General features: G+C 38.2%; 1 pseudogene; it reads right to left on the bottom strand.

Annotated features, from left to right (window-relative positions):
- Window positions 1–14,511: 14,511 nt before the first annotated feature.
- Window positions 14,512–15,454, bottom strand: LOC116892055 (annotated as a pseudogene).
- Window positions 15,455–21,342: the final 5,888 nt, after the last annotated feature.

Here is a 21,342-nt window from a genome sequence, read left to right as displayed (position 1 = left end):
TACCTCTGTAAACTATGATTGGCCCTCCTCTTTTAAGCCATACATCAGGTGTAATTTCTTTGGAAGAACTATGACAATATAGAATAACAAAGAGTTTGTGCTTGTGAAAGCCTTTGTGAATGCAGTAAATGCACAAGACTCTTTAGATAAAAGTCCTACCTCAGTAGACTCTGAAGTGCTCACATAGATATAAAATTATATAAGTGAGTGCACACAGTCTCCATGAGAAACAATTTTCCTCATTTAATACGAAAGTATACACTGGAGAAAGGACTTACTAGTTTTTAAAATCTTACTATATTTTATTTCATTATTATTCAAATGAACAAATGAAACAATGAAAAATGAACTAATAAAAACCTAGTCACTAGGATAAATATTAACTACTGAACTGTCACTTAAACCTGCTAGAAGAGGAAAACTCAATTTTTCCAATATAGTGACACTGGTTATATCAGCCACTCCAGGACAGGTCTCATGTTCAATAGTAGTATCCAACATACAGCGGGTTCCACAGGGGTGTTTGTGTGTGTGTGTGTGTGTGTGTGTGTGTGTGCATGTGTGTCTCTGTGTGTGTGTGTGTGTGTGTGTGTGTGTGTGTTTATTTGGTTACAGTATTCTGTGTTTTGTTTGTTTTTTGGGGGAGTGTTATTTTGTTTGCTTGGTATGGGGGGGCTGGTGGTTGTGTTCAGTTTTTGTCTTTTGAGAAAAAATATATCTCTATCTCTATCTATCTGTCTGTCTATCTATCTATCAATCAATCTATCTATCTATCTATCTATCTATCTATCAGCCACATGATCCAGCCCTTGGCACTCTGGAATCTAAGGAGACCACTGAGATACCTATATATAAACACACATGTATGCAATGCAGATGTTTCTCATCTGACGAACCGATTTTATACAGACATATGCAGCACAGACTATTCATAACGACAAATGGTATCTTGAAATGTGGGGCAGTAGAAGTAAAGGTGATTAACTGAAATGAGCTCATCTGAAAAGACAATTTCTATCTCCTGTGAAAGTTTAAAAAATGTGTTTGAGGTAGAATAGCGACTAGCACAGGTTTTGGGGAAGGAATAGCATGTTAGAGGTAGAATGGAAAATACTCAGAAGTATAGCTTGTGAACCAGTGAGTTTCCTGAAATTATTTTAGGAACTAGGTGAGAGGTTAGAGGAGCACAGTTGACTGAAAGGCAGCTGCATGGCCAAGATCCATCCCATCATGTGTGATGACTGACAAAAGCTTCAGTTTCATCATTGTAGGTCCTGGCACAGCTTGCAGGCAGCTCACATAGAGAGTCTCCTCTAACCAGCAATTGTTTACTGTTTATAAAAGCTTTCACAGGGAATTTATGAATTTTGTAATTTTCTGAGCTTTGGAAATTTTATTAGCTTCTCAAATCTTATGAAGTTTCTCTCCTTCTCTTCCTTCCAGGATGCAATGTTTTGATTCAAAGGAGGTAGCTGTGCAACAGACTCTCACTATGCAACCCAGACTGGCCTTGATTCTCTAGTTGAAACAGCCCAAATCTTGCAGTTATAGCTGTGTCTCACCCTGCCCAGCTTATATTCCTTGTCTTCGTTGTAGCTAACACATTGCAGAATTCCAGCATCCATACAATTTTGCATTTTTCATATGTCTTCCTTTTTGAATAGATGTTATTTTGTGTCTTTGTCCATTATTTCCATATTTGTTCTACCCACATACAATAGTTTTCTGAAATGCAATATGTATTTGACATATGTATGCATAAAAAAGCACAATAGTCTAGCAGCCCTATGTATATTCACCATTTTACCAACTGTCAATATTTCCAAGAATTATTCCTAATGGTAATATTACTCATCATTTAATTTTAATGTTGTAGAACAAAATCTTGCTGTGATCCGCAAGCTGACAGAATTTCCTATCCTCCCTTTTCAGTGTGTTCCACAAATTCACTTAGTTTTTGGGAACATGAAGAAGTTACACTTTAGAGCTAAGCTCAGGAATATTCAAAGTTCTAGAACCCCTGTGCTCAGCTTTAGTACTTAAGTATATATCCCTACATTATCCCAAGGCCTTAATTCTTTCTACCTGCCTCCCCCCCCAGAAATATACATGTACATATGGAGACAATGGTTTATGGCTAACTTTTAGTGGTTTGTACAATTCAAACTTCCACCAACATCACAAAGAATTTGAAATTTCCATTCTAATGTTGTTCCTGTAATGATAGGTGAAATGAGGTCAGCTATTCCAAGTTGGCATTTCCACACTGTTATCTTTGCACACAAGCATTCAGAGAGACCATGCTAACCCTTTATGTTAACATACGGGACTCTTAGAATGGTTCTCATTTTCAAATAGAGAATGGCATATTCCTAAATGGCAATAAATGTATCTCAGTTTGAGGGCTAATGGGTACCTAATGATAAGACTATTACTTTCTTTGGTTGTCTACCATATAGAAAGGTGCCTCTATTGCTTTCAGAATATTCTGCTATTCCTCTCATTGGCCTTCTTCTCTTGGTCCCTCTTGCTTGGAATTTATGTCTGAGGAGGTTTCCCACTTTGGTTCACCTGGGGACTCAAATATCTCTTCAAAAATCATTCTTCTACTTTAAGGCTTGAAAAAACTCTTACTTTTGAAGGTTGAACAGTTGACCTAGAGCTTTATATTTTACTTTTTTAAAACAATAAATAACATATGAGTGGACAATTAATACACTTACTGATTTTAGTGTTGTGTGTTCATTAGTGGAACATCTGATGTAATTTATTTCAACATTTGCACTCCCTTCTCTGGATATGGGCCCTGTCCAAGGAAGGAGATCCCACTTTTCGTATTCTGTGAACGTTCCTAGAACCTTCTGCCATGTAATCATTACTTAGGCTCCTGCTGGTCCCAGAGTCAGCACCCAATTTCTTGCTTTCTCTGAAGGAACTACATTTTCCAGAATCCAGTGCGTACTGTTAAGAGTATTTCCGTTTAGGCGGGACTTCCTGCAGCTTGGCAGTTTTATTGTTCACTGGTAGACTGTGGACTGAAGTAGCAGAAGAAGCGTTGTTTGCCACTGTATGGAGTATGTGGCAGTAGCGGGGCCAGGTGCTGCAGTTTCCAGGGCCAGATGACAGCGGTCTCCACTCTCCCTACTTTGGTGTGGCTTTCAGTCAGGTGATGTCTATGGCCTTGAGCCCAGCACAGGTGGGTTCTAAGTTCTCAGCCCTTCACCTGTCATAATCAAGCACCTTAACACATCTGTCAGTGACTGCTGTGCAGGACGGCTTTTAGCATAGGGACCTTTGTCGGTGGGAGGATTGGAGATGTTGGAATATAAGAAAATGAGATAAATGAGATAACAAAAAAACAAACACAACAACAGCAACAGCAGCAGCAACAACAACAACAACAACAACAACAACAACAACAACAACAACAACAAAAACCAACCAACCAAACAAACAAAAAAAAGGGCAGGGACAGAGGCTTGGCAAGTGTAGAGAACAGTTGAAAACTGTACCCTTCCCCAGCTCCGCACAGGCAGCAGAGATTGTAGCAATCATTCTTTTTACATGTGCCAAACCTAAGGTAGAGCACCCTCATTGGGAAGCCAAGGAGCATTTTACATGATGGAAAGAAATCAACTTCAAAATTGTTTTCTAGTGTTCACTCAGGAAACAATCTTCTGTGAAATTGGTGTATGATAAGGGCCAAAGCAGGGGACTCAGGTCAGGAAGCTATTACAACTGACTCAGAATGTTTTTGTAATAACTGGACTGGCCCAGGGTCAGTAGGAGCTTGGGTGTATTCTGAATGGACATTAAAGTCTGGAGATAAGTTTGGAGATGAAACCATCAGTTTCCTGCTGTATCAAATGTGGTTGTGAAAGTAGGAAGTTAAGAGCTGTCCCACTAACTCTTACCTCATTTTGTAAGCATCTGAAAGATGGAATGCAATTTAGAGTGGTGAACATTTTTCAGAAGGATTAAGATTTGGGTTTGGACATGGTAAATCCAAGATGTCTCACAGTGCAAATGGCAGGAATGTTTAGTAAGCATCTTAGTCCAACCTCCTGGGGAAAGAGTCTCTGGAGTTCTCACAGGTAAGGCATGAGACATAGAAATGTAACTAAGGTTGAAAGTTATTATGGGTCTTGTTTTATGAGGTGTTTGAGATGAGAAACAGGATATTTTTCCATTTGGCTAGGGATCATATAACCTAGCCTATGAATGAATTCAGGTGTTCTTGTTGAGTGAAGTGGAAGTTTGTTGATGAAGTCCAGACCTTTTGCTGTTGTGGTATTATGCATTTTGCGCTTTATATTTACCATCTCCTAGATGGGGTAATTATCCCAGATTTGTGGACTGGCACTGCTTCTTCTCCTCTTCCTTCTCTTTTAAAACTGTCATACTGTGCATGTCTTTTCTTACCATAGCTAGACCTCTACTGATTCCCACATACAGGTTCTCTGCATGCCAAGCCTCACATGTAAGGAACTTTCTCCTCTATACCCTTTGCTCCCCAATTCCTGGAGACTTGCCAGGACCTGTTTGGGGATCAATCACAGGTCTTCAGGTCATCACTGTAGATGTTTTCTCTCTGGTGACACAACTTTGTCCACAGTCAGGATACTTCATGGCTCCATGTTCTACAACATTTGTCTCACATCTTCCTGGGTCAGCAAATATAGGTGTCAGTCATCCTAGTCATTGAACATGGAATCCTCTGGTCTGTCCATGCATGATAGGCTTTATTTTATTCTATTTTCCTTCCAGTTATGTTTATGAGTGTTTATACTCACCTAGACTTTCCCCGGTGACTTCTATTTTCCTAATCTTCTATGAATCCTGAACTGTGGCAAATAGAAGAGTCCTGGCACTTGACTGAGAGGGCATGCCTCTAAGGATGGCAGGAAGAGCTTGGATCAACTTTGGTAAGACCTGGAAGAGGACATGACTTTCAGATGCCTTTCAGATAGTATCAGAAATCTGTCTTGTATCTACTATTGTAGGCAGTAATCTAATGATGATAGCCTTATCTGTTCCTTTTCTAGCTACCAAATATTTGACATAGGACCTATTAAGTTTATTAACAAGCTGCATGCCTAACATGGACTGGTTCTGATCTATTTGAACCTCTAAGGATGCCTGCTTTCTAGCTACGTGGTCCTTTATATTCAGTATGAGTTTTGCACTGACTTGTTCTGCTCCATGTATGTCATGGAGACTCCCTTTGCGACTCATGATGACTCCTTATGTTCTCTCTACATCTTCCTCTCCTCATGGTCCTTCTTCACTCTGGTCTCTCCTTATGACCTTCTAACTGGGATTGGAAGTCCCATTAGTTTTCTTCTGTCCAGATAATATGCTGACTAACTTTTATTAAGCATTTAGTGGTACTGCAAAACAAATTTTACATAACTTAAAGATAAGAGATGGCTAACTATGCCATCGTCAAGAACACAACCAGCTATCTGGGCATAGAATTCAGGATCTGAATACACAGAGCTCCATTAATACACTACTATTTGATGCCAACACCAGATGCCGTACCTTCTACTTTTCCTCTCCTTCTGGACAAGTTTGTTATTTCTGTTCTAATTTATGACACAGGGCTTTCTTATCCTACTCTAATACATCTGTCTTCTGTTGCTTCCCTGCAGGCCTTTCCAATACTGGAATGAACTATAGTCATTGGACTGAACTAAGATCATCAGATGTACACATAATCATTTAATAGTCCTTGAATATAAATCACTAACTTTAAATCAAATATTCCTGGACATATATTTATGCATAAATCTGACCTGTTACTAGAAGTCAGACAAAGCCTTTCTAAAAGTCATTTTTAGAGAACTAATGTGGAGGCTACTTTTTATTCTTGTACTAACTTCACTCCGTGTCTTATCTTTCAGCCTTCCCTTGTCTATGATCACTGGATTCCAGCATTATATAGATTATTCCAGGATTATAAATATGATTGTGATTTTGTCCTCTTGAAAAACCCTATGAACTTAAAAGTAGACATATTCCCTGGCTAGTTTTATATCAACTTGACTCAAGCTAGAATCATCTGAATGGAGGAAACCTCAACTGAGATAATGCTTCCATAAGATTCAGCTGTGAGGCATTTTCTAAATTAGTGATCTTGGGGCCCAGCCATTGTGGGTGGTGACATCTCCTGATGGGTTTCTATAAGAGAGCAGCCTGATCAAACTGTGAGGAGCAAACCAGTAAGCAGCACTACTCCATGGCCTCTTTGCTGTCCTGTTGTGTCCTGACTTCCTTTTGAGACAAACAGTGCCAGGGAAGAGTCAGCTAAACTTCCTGCCCAACTTGCTTTTAGTCATGGTGTTTCATCACAGTAATACTAAGTCACATATATTTCAAAGTGTACATCAGCAGTGTTTTTCTGCCTTCAGGTTATTGGTGGGCACTGAATGATGAAGAGGAACCTTCTCAGCAGAACATTTCTGAAGGAGTGGCATATGCTAGTATGCCTAAAGCAGGCTCTTTCTTGACACAAACATCTTACCCTTGTAACATATGTGAGCCCATTTTAAATAACCTTTTGGACTTGGAGGAACACCACAGAACAAACCATGCGCTTAGAATTTATTCATGCAGGGCATGTGAAAACTTTGGCCAGAACCTAAAGTATCATACTGTAGAGAAGTCTTCACAAGAAGAGGACAATAAAGCCTTGTTAAAAATTTCGAAGTTCATGTAGAGCCTTACTCATCAGAAAGCCCTCTTCATGTGAGATGGAGCAGAGGAACCTTCTGGATAATGTGATGGGCATGAAGAAAAAAGCCATTCATAGTAAGAAGACTTCAGGGAGCATTGAGAATAGGGAAGGACTTTCATGTTGGACAAATGCATTATAAGTGTAGTGTGTGTGGGAAAGATTTTGGCCATAAAGATACACTTGTATAGCACTATAGGATCCATAGTGGAGAAAGCCTTTATGAGTGCAGACAATATGGGAGAGCTTTCAGTTGCAAAGCCAAACTTACCCAGCACCAGAGGATCCACACTGATGAAAGGTCTTATGAATGTAGTGAATGTGGAAAAGCCTTTAGTCGAAAAGATAATCTCACACAGCATAAGAGAATCCACATTGGAGAAAATCCTTATGATTGCAGTGATTATGGAAAATCCTTCTGGCAAAGATATATTCTCATTAAACATCAGAGAGTTCACAAGAGGAAAAAGCCCTTCGAGTGCACTGAATGTGGGAAACAGTTTAGTAGGAAATCTGATTTTATTGCACAGCAAAGGGTCCATAGAGGGGAAAGGCCTTTTGTGTGCAGCAAGTGTGGGAAGGATTTCATCTGAACCTCCCACCTTGTTCAGCAACAGAAAGTTCATGCTGGAGAAAGGCCATATGAGTGCAGCGAATGTGGGAAAGCCTACAGCTTTAGCTCCCACCTGAATAGGCACCAAAAGATTTATGTCACAATTCTACTTTAGGGAACACACTTCAGTGTTCAGTTAGGTATTAAATCTCATGTAATGAATAATATATCAGGGAGATGCTTTAGGAACGGCATCTAGGAACTTTCAGACCAGCGCAAGTAACTACCCATAGTTCTGTCACTCAGTAGGTACAGTTGAAACCATCTGAACTCCAGTGTAGTCACTCCAACATCCTCTGGGAATACAAGACTTATTTACTCTGCCCAGTCCCTACAGTACTGGTTAAGCACATGATAATAAGCTTCCTCAATCTATCACATCTGACTTGCAAAGATGTATACAAGGCCAATCTTCAGCCAAGGGGATCGAAGATACTCTTTCTATGTGGCTTGCAGAGATGTTTTATTTAGTGGATGCTATTTTTTGTAAAATATTTTCTTTTTACCCTTTTAAGACATTATTAATTTCCCAAGCTAGCCTTGAACTTCTCTTTTCTTGGCCTCCTCAATAGCTGAGAGTTTAGACATGTGTCATATTCCCAGCTCTTTATGATCTTTGTAGTGTAATGGGCTCTGCCCATCTTATAAGTCATCCAGACAGAACAAGCACTTGCCTCCTTTTACTCAAATTTCCATAATAAATGCCTTAGAATTGAAGTTACTTTTAATCTAAGGGGAAGATAGAGTATACTGAAAGCAGTGTGAGAATCTGACAACCTAAAGAGATAGACAATTTTGTATTTTTATATGACAGTGGATTGTTGGGGCACAGTCCTCAGTTCAGTTACCCTGTACTGTTAAAAAACAGCATCATAAATAATACTTCCAAGTATTTCAGTATCTGACAACTATCTAGATTTCATAGTTATTCTAAGGCTCACAAATTGATATTGTGACAACTTGCCATGTGTTTGGCAGCAGAATGGATTATGTGTCTCAGTTTTAGCACATGCATTATGTTTCCTTGCAAGTTTGAGGAGAATATTTGGAATTACAGAGAAATTTCAACACTGCAGGGGAAATTCCCATGGTAAAGAAATTCCTAAATGTTCTACTCATGATAGCTATGATCTACCGGAGGGTTTATAGAATTCTTTATAAAGTACTGTATCACTTACTTAGTACCAGGATCACAAGTTCAGCATCACCCCCTCCACAACATTCTTATGCCTTCCATCTTTGCCAAATGCCTTTGATGTTTAAACAGTAACCCCAAAAGAGCAGGGATATGATCCAAGAATGTAACTTTTATGAATAGCTAGATAGAATTCTTGGTTACAAGTGGAAATGAACATTATGGCTTACCACCAGCGAAGGGCACTTTCCTAAGGCATTTATGGTAAGATGGTAGAATTGCTATATTGATGTCCACTTGCTTAATTTACCAGTAGACTTGAGTGATCTATAATTTCAAAAAATTATTTATTTTATGCATACGAGTACATTGTCGTTATCTTCAGGCACACCAGAAGAGTGCATTGTATCCCAATACAGATAGTTGTGAGTCACCATGTGGTTGCTAGGAATTGAACTCCTAACCTCTGGAAGAGCAATCAGTTCTCTTCCTGAGCCACCCCCCCCGGCCTCTGATCTGGAATTTTAAATAAACGTTTTATGGAGTATATTCAAAATACTCTATATTCTATATGTTTGATATATTTGTTTATTATACTGTAAAGCTACTCTAGCAGTGATGTTTTAACACTGAAAAGTTATAAAGTTATGTGCTGCTTCATGATTCTTCTCAGTGCCCTTCTTCTTGCCATGGACTCTACTATTCATTAATTCTTTAAGAGATTTCCATAAATGTGACTACCAATTTTTTATGTATATTTTGTCTCCTGTTAGTCTGTATAACTAATCTGACATGTATTTGTGTTATGTGTTTCGACAGCCTTCATTATTGATCATGGGTAGTATAGATTTACCACAATTAGCAGTTTATCATATTTGTTATTTTTCCAGCCCCATCTGCTAAATAATAAAAAAGCAACAGTTATAGATATTCATGTATGGATTTTTCCTATGGATTTCTAACAAAACGTTTTAAACAGAAATTCTTTAGTAAAAGGAATATAATGGTGTGAAGAGAAAAAATTTAAGACTTGATTTGGGAAATTGGGCACCCATCTTAATCACAAAAGTAACAGAAATGAAAGAGGCTTGTTGTCGGAAAGTAGGTTCTGAAGTAGTAGCTTACAGTATCATGAAACAGCATGTGCTAATATCAAGATTACAAAGTCAGAGCAGTCTATCACATAAAGTCTTTAAAGAGATTGTGATATAGGCTTCCCTTAATATAACCAGAGAGCATTTAGGAAGTTGAAAGGAACTCCTTAGACATATCTGGAAAAAGGTGTGAGTCCATTAAGGACGTAAATCCTGGGTAAATCTCGTAAAGGTACCATCAGCTTGTATCGAAAAGAACAATGCATATAAATTTGAAGGGTGTCCTAGTTTGCTTTCCATTGTTGTAGTAAGTGCCATAGCCAAAAGTACTTTGAGGAAGGAAAGGGTGTATATGTCAGCCAGGTTACAGATCATCATCATGAGAATCCAAAGGTGAAACTCAAGCAAGAATCTGGAGGCAGGAACTGAATTAGAAGCCAAAGGGGGAAAGCTGCTTGCAAATTTGTTTCCTGTTGCTTTCTCAGCCTGCTTTCTTATACAACCCAGAACGACTTAGCAATGGGTGGCACTGACCATGGTGGACCATATCCTCCTACATCAAACATCAGTTAAAAGAAATGCTTTGTAAACAGGCCCACAGGCCAATCTGAAGGAGGAATTTCCAGGATTCAGGTCCCCTCTTCCTAGGTGACTCTAGTTTGTGTCAAGGTGACAAAAATTGACCAGAACAAAGACTTTACAAGCTCTTAACATTTTACACTTAAGATACAGACTAACAGGCCTAAGCTGCAAACTTGGATAATTTTGACAATTGAAGTTTGGCTGAGTAAATGGTAGCCCAGTTCTCAGAGGCCTTGCCACAGATAATGGCAGACTCTGATATCTTGTTGAGTTTGCCAAAGTTGTTGAAATTTCAGGTTTTCTTAGGATTGAACACTTTTTGTTTATTTGTTTCTTTATTATTTATTTAGTTAATCATTCCATTCATTTACATCTCAAATGATATTGTCCTTCTTGGTTACCCCTCCAGAATCCTATCATCCCACATGTGCCCTCTTCCCTCTTCTGTTTGCCTCTATGAGGGTGCTCCCCCACCCACTCTGCTCCAGCATTCTACATACTGGTGCATCAGACCTCCACAGGACCAACAGCCTCCCCTCCCATTGATCTCAGTTAAGACCATTCTGCGCTACAAATATATCTGGAGCCCTAAAACCATGCCTGTACACTCCTTGGTTGGTGGTCTAGTCCCTGGGAACACTGTGTGTTCAAGCCAACCGACATTGTTCTTTCTATGGGGTTGCAATCCCCCTACGTTCCCATAGTTCTTCTGCCAGCTCCCCCACCAGGGTCATTGAGCACAGTCTGATGGTGGAACCAAGCATCTGCATCTGCACTGGTCAGGTGCTGGCAGAACCTCCAGGGAACAGCCACACCAGGATCCTGTTAGCAAATATATCTTGGCAAACATTGTGTGGATTTTGTGTCAGCAAATAGGATAGATCTCTGGGTGGGGCAGTCCCCCGATGGCCCTTCCTTCAGTGTCTGCGTTTTTTCCCCCCTGTCTTTCCTTTGGATAGGAATATTTCTTGGTTAAAACTTTGAGATGGGGGTTAGACCCACCCTTTGACTGGGGGCAGTGCATATCTGCTGGTGGTAGTCTTTTGAGGTTCTATGTCCCCATCGCTGTGCATTTTGGCTAAAGTCATTCCTGTTGGATCGTATGTGCCTCTTGCTTCCCTGGCTTTAGGGACCCTCCAGTGGCTACCTACAATTCCCCATCACTACTATTTTACATTGCTATTTTATTTCCTGACCCTCTTGTACTTCTCTCCTGTCCCTTTCAGTACCTGATCCTGTCCTCCCATTTTTCCCCTTCCTCTCTCTCCCAGTTTCCCCTTCCCTCCACCTCCTTAATCATCCTGTTCCCCACTCTATGCAGGACTGAAGCATCTACACTTGGTCTTCCTTCTTCCTAAGCTCCATATGGTCTGTGGGTTGTATCATGGGCATTGTGAGCTTTTGTGTCTGGGTTACTTCACTCAAGATGATATTTTCTATTTCCATCCATTTGCCTGTGAATTTCATGAAGTCATAATTTTTAATAACTGAGTAGTACTCCATTGTGTAAATATGCCACATTTTCTGTATCTATTCTTCTATTGAGGGGCATCTGAGTTGTGTCCAGCTTCTGACTATTATAAATAAGGCTGCTATAAGCATAGTGGAACATATGTTCTTGTTATGTGCTGGAGCATCTTTTGGGTATAAGTTCAGTAAGATGCTGCAACATATAACAAGGGATTGGGCATTTCTTTTAGTCCCTTAGATTTTCTCTTCTTTAGAAATAATATGCATATAACTATGGACTGGACCATCTCTTTATTTGAGAATACATGATTGGTTTCCTATTTCTTGAAGTTCGCAGATGAAGATGAACTGTGCTCTGGGGTGGTTTATACCAGAGCTTGATCCATAATTTAGATGATGAAGATCAGGCCTGTGTAGTTGGTATTGTGATAAGATTTGAATTATATGTTAGAAGGTAATTTATTGAGATCTTGGGGACCTTGAAATGGAATCATTTTATTTTAAATGGGTTGATATAGACCTGTGGGAATCTAAAGTCGCAATCTGATAAGGAGCTTCTTTGAAATGTACTAAAATGAATTCCCTAAATACAGGACCTTACTAGAACACTGTATATTTGCAGATTGATTAATATTGTAATGGGACATGACAGATGTGTAAAGAGATAGTGCAGTATGATGTGGCTATTTAACACTTCATTGATGGCTCTGATGAGCATACTGAGACAGTTAATGCTGAAGCAGATGTCTATTAAAGGGGATAATTATCAATTCCTGGTGGAAGTACAAACAGAATCCACTCATGAAGATGGGACTCCATCTACCTCAAGAAGCAGCTTTACCACTTTTGATTTTTATCCCAAAAAAGGGCTACTATAGAGATACTTCCTCCACAATGTTCATTGCTGTTTTCTTCATAATAGCAAGCGATTGGAATGAAGTTAGATGTTCCTCAACAGAAGAATGAATAAAGAAAGTGGTACATTTACACAATGCAGTGCAAAACAACAACAACAAAAAAAAACCAACAATAATCCCATGAAATTTGTAGACAAATGGATAAAACAATCCTATGTGAAATAATCCAGATGATGAAATACAAATATGACATGTATTCATTTATATGTGGATATTAACGTTTAAGACAAGGAAAATAATCTATATACAACCCACAGAACTACAAAGGTTAAATATAAAGTAAGGGACTAGGGCATCCAGATAGATCTCATTAGTATAGAGAAATACAATAGATAGTTTTGAATGAATTGGGTAACAGGAACAGAGGAATCAAGAGGAGAAGAATGTTGAGGGATGCAATGGAGCAATACAGGGTCAGAGATAGCTGAAATTAAGGACCATTTGAGGGGCAGTATGGAAATCTCCTACTATAGAAATGATTTCTAACTGAAATCACCAAATAATGCTAGAGAGTGAGACACAACTGGCCATTTCTTGTCACCAAATGAACCTTCCCATACTAGGATTGGGTTGTTAGCCAAAGTGGTCTGATTGGAATCCCCAGACAACCTACATAAAAATATACTCTCCTCTTTATAAGTTTATGGCAATGTGGTCATTGCTGAAAAAAAAGTGCCTCCATATCTCTTAGAGAAGTTGAGCTGGTACCTACAGAAAGCTTTCATCCCTATGCTATAGCATCTTTGGTAAAGGAAGGCTATCAAAAGAGAAAAATGAACAACAGGGTAGCCAGAAATTCTTTGTTCTACAATGCTGTCCTGTCTTCAAAATACACAATGGTAATGATGGCAGAAAGCTTTTGGATGTAACCATTAGTATCTGATTTGACATAAGGGTCATTCCACAAGATGAAACCCATATCAGACAAGATAGTTCAGAGATCTCAGGTAAACAAAAATGATACTAGTTTAAAAATAAAGTAGCAATACATTGAATTCTAAAGACATTTTGTTATACTCATAGACCAGTGCCTTGATGGGCTATTATCAGAGGCACCTTCTCCATCAACAGATGGAAACAATTACAGAGACACAAAACCAGACATTAGGCAGAGAATGTGAGGCCCTGGAATATTCAGAGCTAAATGGCATGTCTGTTTTAAATGCCTCCTCTCAGGGCTCATGGAACCCTATGGAAGGGAGTATAAAGAATATGAAAAATGGGGTGAAAGAACCCAAATATCAAAGCTCATATGGATTCACAGAGAGTCACTATGCATAGGGCCTGCAAAAGTCTGCTTCAGGTCCTCAGCATATATATTATACCTTCCAGTTTAGCATTTCGGGGGGATTTATGAGTGTCAAAGCTAACAGAGCTCTAATTTTTATGCATTCTTGTGGGCTCATTTACTTCTGTTTGTTCATCTGGTCCAACACCAATGTGTTAGCTCTTGCTTTATATTACCTTTTAAAACAATCCTTTAGAAACCTGATTGTTTTCTATTGAGTGACAGAAAGTGAATATATCCAGAGGGGAGGCAGGGGATTAGGAGGAACTTAAAGGACTAGAGAGCAGGGAAACCAGAATTAAGATATTTTGTGTGAGGGAAAAAAATCTATTTTAAATCACAGGAATTTTTGCCAAACATTTAACCTATAGTTTTAATGAAATTCCTATCATAATTCTGCTGTCATAACATACATGTTGATATGAAAAGTACAACAATTAATATGTAGCCAGGAAAGACCATAAATAACAGGCAATTTTAAGAAATAAAAACAAAGCTGAAAGAACACAGATACTTGGCCTCAAATTTTTCCACAGAGCCGTAGTGATAAAGACAACTTGGCACAAGCATAGATGCAGTCAAGTACAAAGAACAGGATAGCAATCATAAGCATCAATTCACATGTTGACCATAATGAGTAGTAAGAACATACACAGAGAACATATTATTTATATATTTAAAATAATAGTAAGAGATTTTTATTTAATATCGAGACCAAACAGAATCTGGACACAATGGAGTAATGACTTATAAAAACAAAGGGTGCAAAAGAGGGAAAAAACAGAGAAGCAATGGGAGATGATGTTCACCAGCCACAAATAGTGATTATGTGAAAAATTAATGCAGCCTCTTAAGATTGAAGAGAGAGTATAAAAAGCCAAAAAGGAAGACACCAGGGCCAGGATATTTTGAGTGGCTCTGAACTCAGGAGAATTTCTGCTGGAACCATGAGAACTGTGAATGTGTTGAACCCTCTGCTTGTGTCGGTACAGAATGACAATCATGGAGCTACTGGACCAAGTGATGAGCACAGAAAAGAGGACTTCAGGGCACACCACCAGTGCAGCATAGAGTGATTCAATGATATCATCTTGCCCTACAATGGAGCAGAATGCAAATTCTAGTTCTTTTGTCATATTTTTGCTATTCCTTTTGATAAATGTGTACATAAAGAAAGTGGAATGTATCAACATATACAAAACCCAGAGGAGAGAAGTGGAGCAACAAATGTAGTTGTCAGTTCTCATTTTATGATCTGTCAAACATGATTCCCTGGGGCTGATTTTCATGACCTGGAAAACACTCAAAAGGCAGGTGGCACCAATGGACACACTCCTGCCAAATCGTTGAATATACAATAGGAGCTCGCATGCAAAATCATTCAAGAATGGCTTCCGTCTGAAAGCTGACATTGTGGTGGGCACTCCTGAAGAGAGAATGATCACAGCATTGGCTGCCATTATGTGCATAAGAATCAAATCTGTGGGTTTTAATGTGCCTTGTCTGTAGTAAAGGATTAGGTAGTAGAACATAAGAGAGAAGTTTCCTAGAATTCCAATTGTAGTTTGTGACAGGAAAATGATTCTGATTGTCAGATTCCAGAAGTCCATGCTGTGATTTGGCACACTTTTTTTTAGAATATTGTCAAAGATAATTCTCTGGTCAAATGAACAATGACAAGTGTTTGTGGCCTTGGGTGCAGGAGGAAGCCTTTATTCCATGGAGCTACTGAAAGACTGAAATTAATGGTCCTCTAAGGTCAGGTGTTCAAGGCCTGCATACACCATATAAAAAATTTATCCCAAAAATTTTGACAAGAAGAGTTATTTTCCATATATGTTACACTGAGATTGCTCAGTTCCGGACAATGCAGATATTTATGGAAGGGAAGCTATCTAGTTTCATACAAAGTGCACCATTTGGTGTGATGTGATGTTGAACTGTGAGAAATAATGAAATGTGACAGCCCTATACAAGCAAATATAATGTAAGATTTCCAGAATATATTTTCTAGTCACAAAGCAAAGCAATAGAAAACATCAATTGTTACCACAAACCATAAAATATCAATTTATAATATGTATTTCATCTATAGTTAAAAGATAAGTAATGGGATATTTGTAATACAAATCAAAATATTCCTCTGGTCTAGACAGGGCAAAGATTTCTCAATTTTTTCTCACCTGGGGACATCTTTAATTTAGCCTGAAAATGAGCTACCTCTTTTCTAACCCTTTCATCAGGAGACTTTACAAAACCAAACCAAACCAAACCAAAACAACAAAATCCACAACTGATCAAATAGCAGAAACCATGTGATTGTGTTGTGGCAAGCTGCAGTTGATCCAATTATGATGCATTTCCTGTACTCAAGGCTCAGGGAACATTGAGGTTTTCAGGCAGAAAGATTCTAAGAGGCAGAGATACAGATATCTGCTGTGAAACGAAATCTTCTAGATATTTCAGAGAATCTACACACAAGAAGACTCAGCATGGATGCCCAAATAAAACTGAGCAAGGACACCAACAGGCACATTAGCATATTAGGTGGCAATGCCACTGGGTTCTAGTAATCTCAATATTAAAAATAACTACACAAATAAGTTTCATTTTTGACAGGATCCAGTAACAATCATGGGAGTTTTACCTTGCAGATTACCCATACAAGCTCATGGCAGCCCATGATTAATCCCTATAAAACTAGAATTTTACATACCAATCTGGGCACTGAGAGATTTCCAGCCATTGCTGCTGGAGCTGCTGCTGGACAGAAAGACGGGCATGCACCAAGGTCACCATGCCTTGAAGCCATGGGACTGCCATTTTCAGAGTGAGCACTGATGGGTTCACAGCTTGAAGGAAGTACATAGAGATTTTGTTGTGCTGCAGGACCTCAACATTGTTCATAGCCTCCAGGAAGAAGAGGTTGAATAGCATTTGGCACCAAACATTGAGCAGAATCATTTATATCTCCATCCTCTGCAAGTGGCAAAGCAACTTAGGAAGAAGATCTACAAGTTCAAACTCAGTTCTAGAAGTGCTACAAAAATCTTGATGGAAAAGGTTGAGAAATTTCTCAGGAAATTATGAGAAGCTGGAAAGTCTGGCCAAGATGAGACATGCAGGAAAGGACAATTGATGACATAGTTTTTGCAAAGAAAAGGGTGGGGTTACAGGAATAGAAAAAAGAAGGTGCACATTCCAAAGTTCTCTGCAGGCAACAGTCACTATGGAGAAGATGGAAGAATGGAACAAAGAGTGATGAAAGAAAATGTTGCTAATTGAGCAAGAGTGACCCACAAAGATCAGAAAAATTATACGTTAAAAGTGCCCAGAAATTCCAAGAAAAAGTTAGGAAATCTCATTGAAGAAAGAAAAGATTACAGGAAAGAAAAAAAAGAAAAGAGAGAAAAAAGAAAGAAAGAAAGTAAAAAGAAAAACAAGATTAGTTGTCTTGTGTTTGGACACAGGAAAACATGACCCTGAGTGCAAGCAAAAGCAGCTAAGACAATACAGACAATGCACTCAAAGTCAAAAGACTGTGAAGAACAGTGTTCTAAGATTGACAGAGCATAACAGACACTATTACCTACAATGGTGGAATCTGAGGATATTGATCACAGTCATTTTACAGACCACTATAGTACCACCTCTCATTTCTCAAAATCAGAGTCCTCTCAGAAAGAATTCCATAGTATGTAGTAATAAAAATTATGCCTCAAAAATGGTCTTACTCTAGCAAATATCACTGAATGATAAAACATGTATTCCACATTGGATGTTTTTCTTCTATCTGGCAAACAGGGAAGTTATTCACAAGTGTTTTCCTAATTGTAAACAATTTTAGATCATTTTTAAAAAATATTTTCAAAAACAAGTACTGAGGACAAGAATACATTCATGATGTAATGTAATAAAAATATCAAAATGTACAATAGTTAATGAGAGCAGGATTTCATGTATAAAAGCCCCACGCAAGGAAAGTGTGGTCTAATCTCTGAAATGTTTACGAAGAGATATTTTTCCTTCAGCAATACAGTAGAGATCTGATTTTGGTTAATTAAAGGGAACTTTGGGAATCTTATACTATTGTTTTGATTCTGTTATGTTTCAAGTTTGCTTCACTTTTGAAAGTTTTCTGAAATGTAAGGTAATTTTTATTGCATTAGTTAAAAACACACATGTGAAAACAGAGGAGGAGGAGGGGAGAGAGGCAGGGTGCAAAAAAGAAGAAAGAAAGGGAGGAAAGAAGGAAGGAAGAAATTAGTTTGAGTTTAGATTGGTTGTTAAATAGCACTGGTGTCTGTACATAAATAACACTTTTGGAATTACAGTGTGAGACCATGATGCAAACAAACATCATCGTATATTTGGGAGTTCTGAGGCTGACTGAGGTGTGAGTTCACTGAAATGTCAGAAAAAAAATAAAACTCAAGACATGTTCTTTATCTATGCTTTTAGTGCTCAATCAGACTATCATCCATGTAATAAATATGACATCATTTAGGACACAAACTGGCAAACAGGAGTCACATGAAAAAACATTATCCCTCAAAGTTTTATAAAGCTCTGCCTACCTGGGCTTGTGCTTACTGAGAGGCCATGCACATTCCCATGAAGATAAGGCCAGGGGACTTGCCCTATAACATCTGTGAATATGGGAAACAATTACAAGTTATTGACAAGATGCTTCAACTAAAGAAATGCTATGACTTTGAGACTCCTTGAATGAGAATGACCTAGAAGTATTTGTGCCTCTTTGTTGAGATTTAAGAATTTAGGTATCCACCTGCATTCAGTTTCATTAAGAAAGAAGAAATAGTTTGAAAAGAGTAGCACTGACAAACATCCACACAGTGCAATGCCTCTTTTGTGTTCAGATATGTGAGGTCACTCTGCTCAATTCTGGAAAAGGCTCTTTGGCTTCACAGAAATAGTACTGTGCATAAGAAGGTATAGAATGGTCATACTGGTCACGTCCACTGAAATCTTATTGTCTCTCGCAAATATTCACTGTTTTATTTTGCTGTTTTATTAATGTAAATTGGCAACTATAATTATTAAATAGATTTTTTTATTTATTCATATTATATGCATACCAATCTGTGTAATTCAAGTCCTGCAGCCTTTCTTACCAGAACATGGTCATGGTATCATGTTTGGTCACAGCACCAAAAGTCCATACCAATGAAGTTCTTCTGCTTTGACTTCTTTTCTTTCCTCCCTCCCTGGCTCCCTCCCACCCTCTCTTGATCCATCTGTTCTTCTCTTTCTCTTTTTTCTCTCTTCCTTCATTCTTTCTTTTCTCTCTCCTCCTTCATTTCTTACTAATTTCCTTCATTTTTTCTTTCTTTCTTTTTTTTCAAGACAGGGTTTGTTTGTGTAATTCTGACTGTTATGAAAGTTGTTTGTAAAGCAGGCTAGTCTTGAACTCAGAGAGCTGACTGCCTCTGCCTCCAGAATTCTGGGATTGATGGTATGTGCTACCACCATGCAGGTTGATTCCTTTCTTAAGTCAAGGGTGAACACAGTCTTGTGCCAATCTGAACTAGAAAACAAAAGCTGCCTCTCATGTGTCCAAATCATTCTATCATGCCTCATCATCTCCTGTGATCTTTCAGTCACATATATCCATTGACACATCAGCCAAAAATAACAACATATCCTTGATAACTCATAAAAGCCAGTCTATCAGGAACCTGTTTCTTATATGGACTAATATATGGATCTTTGTCTTAAGGAAAGATGGTAGGTTGCATACTTCAATTTTTGTGCTTCAAAGCTCTCAAAGTGATCATATTGGACACATTTTCTGTGACACCATGATCCAGGTTATGCTAAACACCTTTTTTTCTTGTCCTCCAGACTCCCTGATATAGGCAGCTCAGAAACAGAATGTTCTTCAATTTCATAAAATTCTGTGCTGAGTTATGATAATGACCACATTTCCAAACTAAGCCTTAGATCTTTTCTTTTCTATTGATTCCAGATTTGACTTCATCTTAGGTTTCTATTGTTTCTCCTGTGCTCTTGTTCCTTGCATCCTGAATCTTATATTAAATTGGAGATGTCATTTTTTATTAATTATATGTATAAATAGACAACAGCAGTAACAATTTATGAGTCAGTGATATCCTATCAGTTTGTCACCTTCTTTTATTTTTATTATTCTCTGATTTAGACTGTAGGTTTGACTATCAAGATGAGAACTGAGAAACACAATGGGGAAGTGATTCTTTAAACACAAAGCTCTTCACTTTAGAGGGGATACTCGAAGATCTTTAACATGGATATTTTATCATGAACACAAACACCACAATCTGTGATCATAAAAACATGAAATGTATTCTCAAATACCCTGTATTTTTTTATGCGGTTTGTGTTCCCCATACAACATTTGCTCCACATTTTTGGTATTTTGTTGTTTTCTTTTTGTAGTATGAACTTTTACTTGAGGGTAATAGAGAGAGGGCTCAGTTATAAGAAACATTTGATGGTGTTGGAAAGAACCAAGGTTTGGTTTTCAGGACCCACATGGTAGCTCACAACTGCCTCTGATTTCAGTTTGAGGGGCTTCTGTCGCACATTCTGACCTCAACATTACTTCAGTCTCAAGCACATGCATGCACACACACACACATACACACACACACACACACAAACACACACACACACACACACACACACACACATGAAAACATGGAGGCAAAATATCCATGCACATAAACCAATAAAAATTCAAATAAATATTTAAAAATAACTTTTATTTGGAAATATAGGTTTATTTCATTGGGAAATATCAAGTGCAAATAAAGCTTTTGAGATTTTAGTAAAATAAAGTGTTCTAAGTGTGATCTGACATGACAGCTATCCCATCACTATCCACAATATTGAAATCACAAACACAAGACGGACAGATATTTATGATGGCACTGGAAATATGCATTGCTATTGCTGAGATAAAAGCTAAAGTGGCAGCCACTGATGAATTACTCACCCCATACTCTGTTCAAAGGGCAACATGAAATCCTACCATATTTAAATAGCATAAGAAGAAATTGTACCTAAAATATTTCCTAAAATAGATGGAAGTATTATAATATTTATAAAAAACCTAAATAGAAGAGATGCATAGAAACAAATTTGAATGTAAAAACATAAACGGTTTGCAAAATAAATAAAGAACTAAGTGTGGAAACAAATGTAGCTGATGAGTAGAGTCGTGGCCTGCCATGCTCAAAGCGCTGTGTTCCATTTTTAACAATGAGGAAACAGTGAGAGAAGGCATGTCAGCACGTTGAACTTAACATTAGTGTGTGATAAAATCTGGAGAGATAATTCCAGACATTTTTTCCTGGGTTTCATTGCCTGTTATACTATAACTTCACTTCTGTCTTACCCTCTCACATTTAAAAGTGAAATTTCAATTAGACCACTGGTGCCTCAAGATAGTCTCAGTCACTGCCTCTTTAACTCATAAATGTAGGTTACATAAGAATACCTTTTA

This window comes from Rattus rattus, chromosome 2 (genome assembly GCF_011064425.1).
Source record: "Rattus rattus isolate New Zealand chromosome 2, Rrattus_CSIRO_v1, whole genome shotgun sequence".
Taxonomy (NCBI): domain Eukaryota; kingdom Metazoa; phylum Chordata; class Mammalia; order Rodentia; family Muridae; genus Rattus; species Rattus rattus.
The sequence above is the reverse complement of the archived record's forward strand: the minus strand, read 5'-3'. Positions and strand labels throughout refer to the sequence as shown.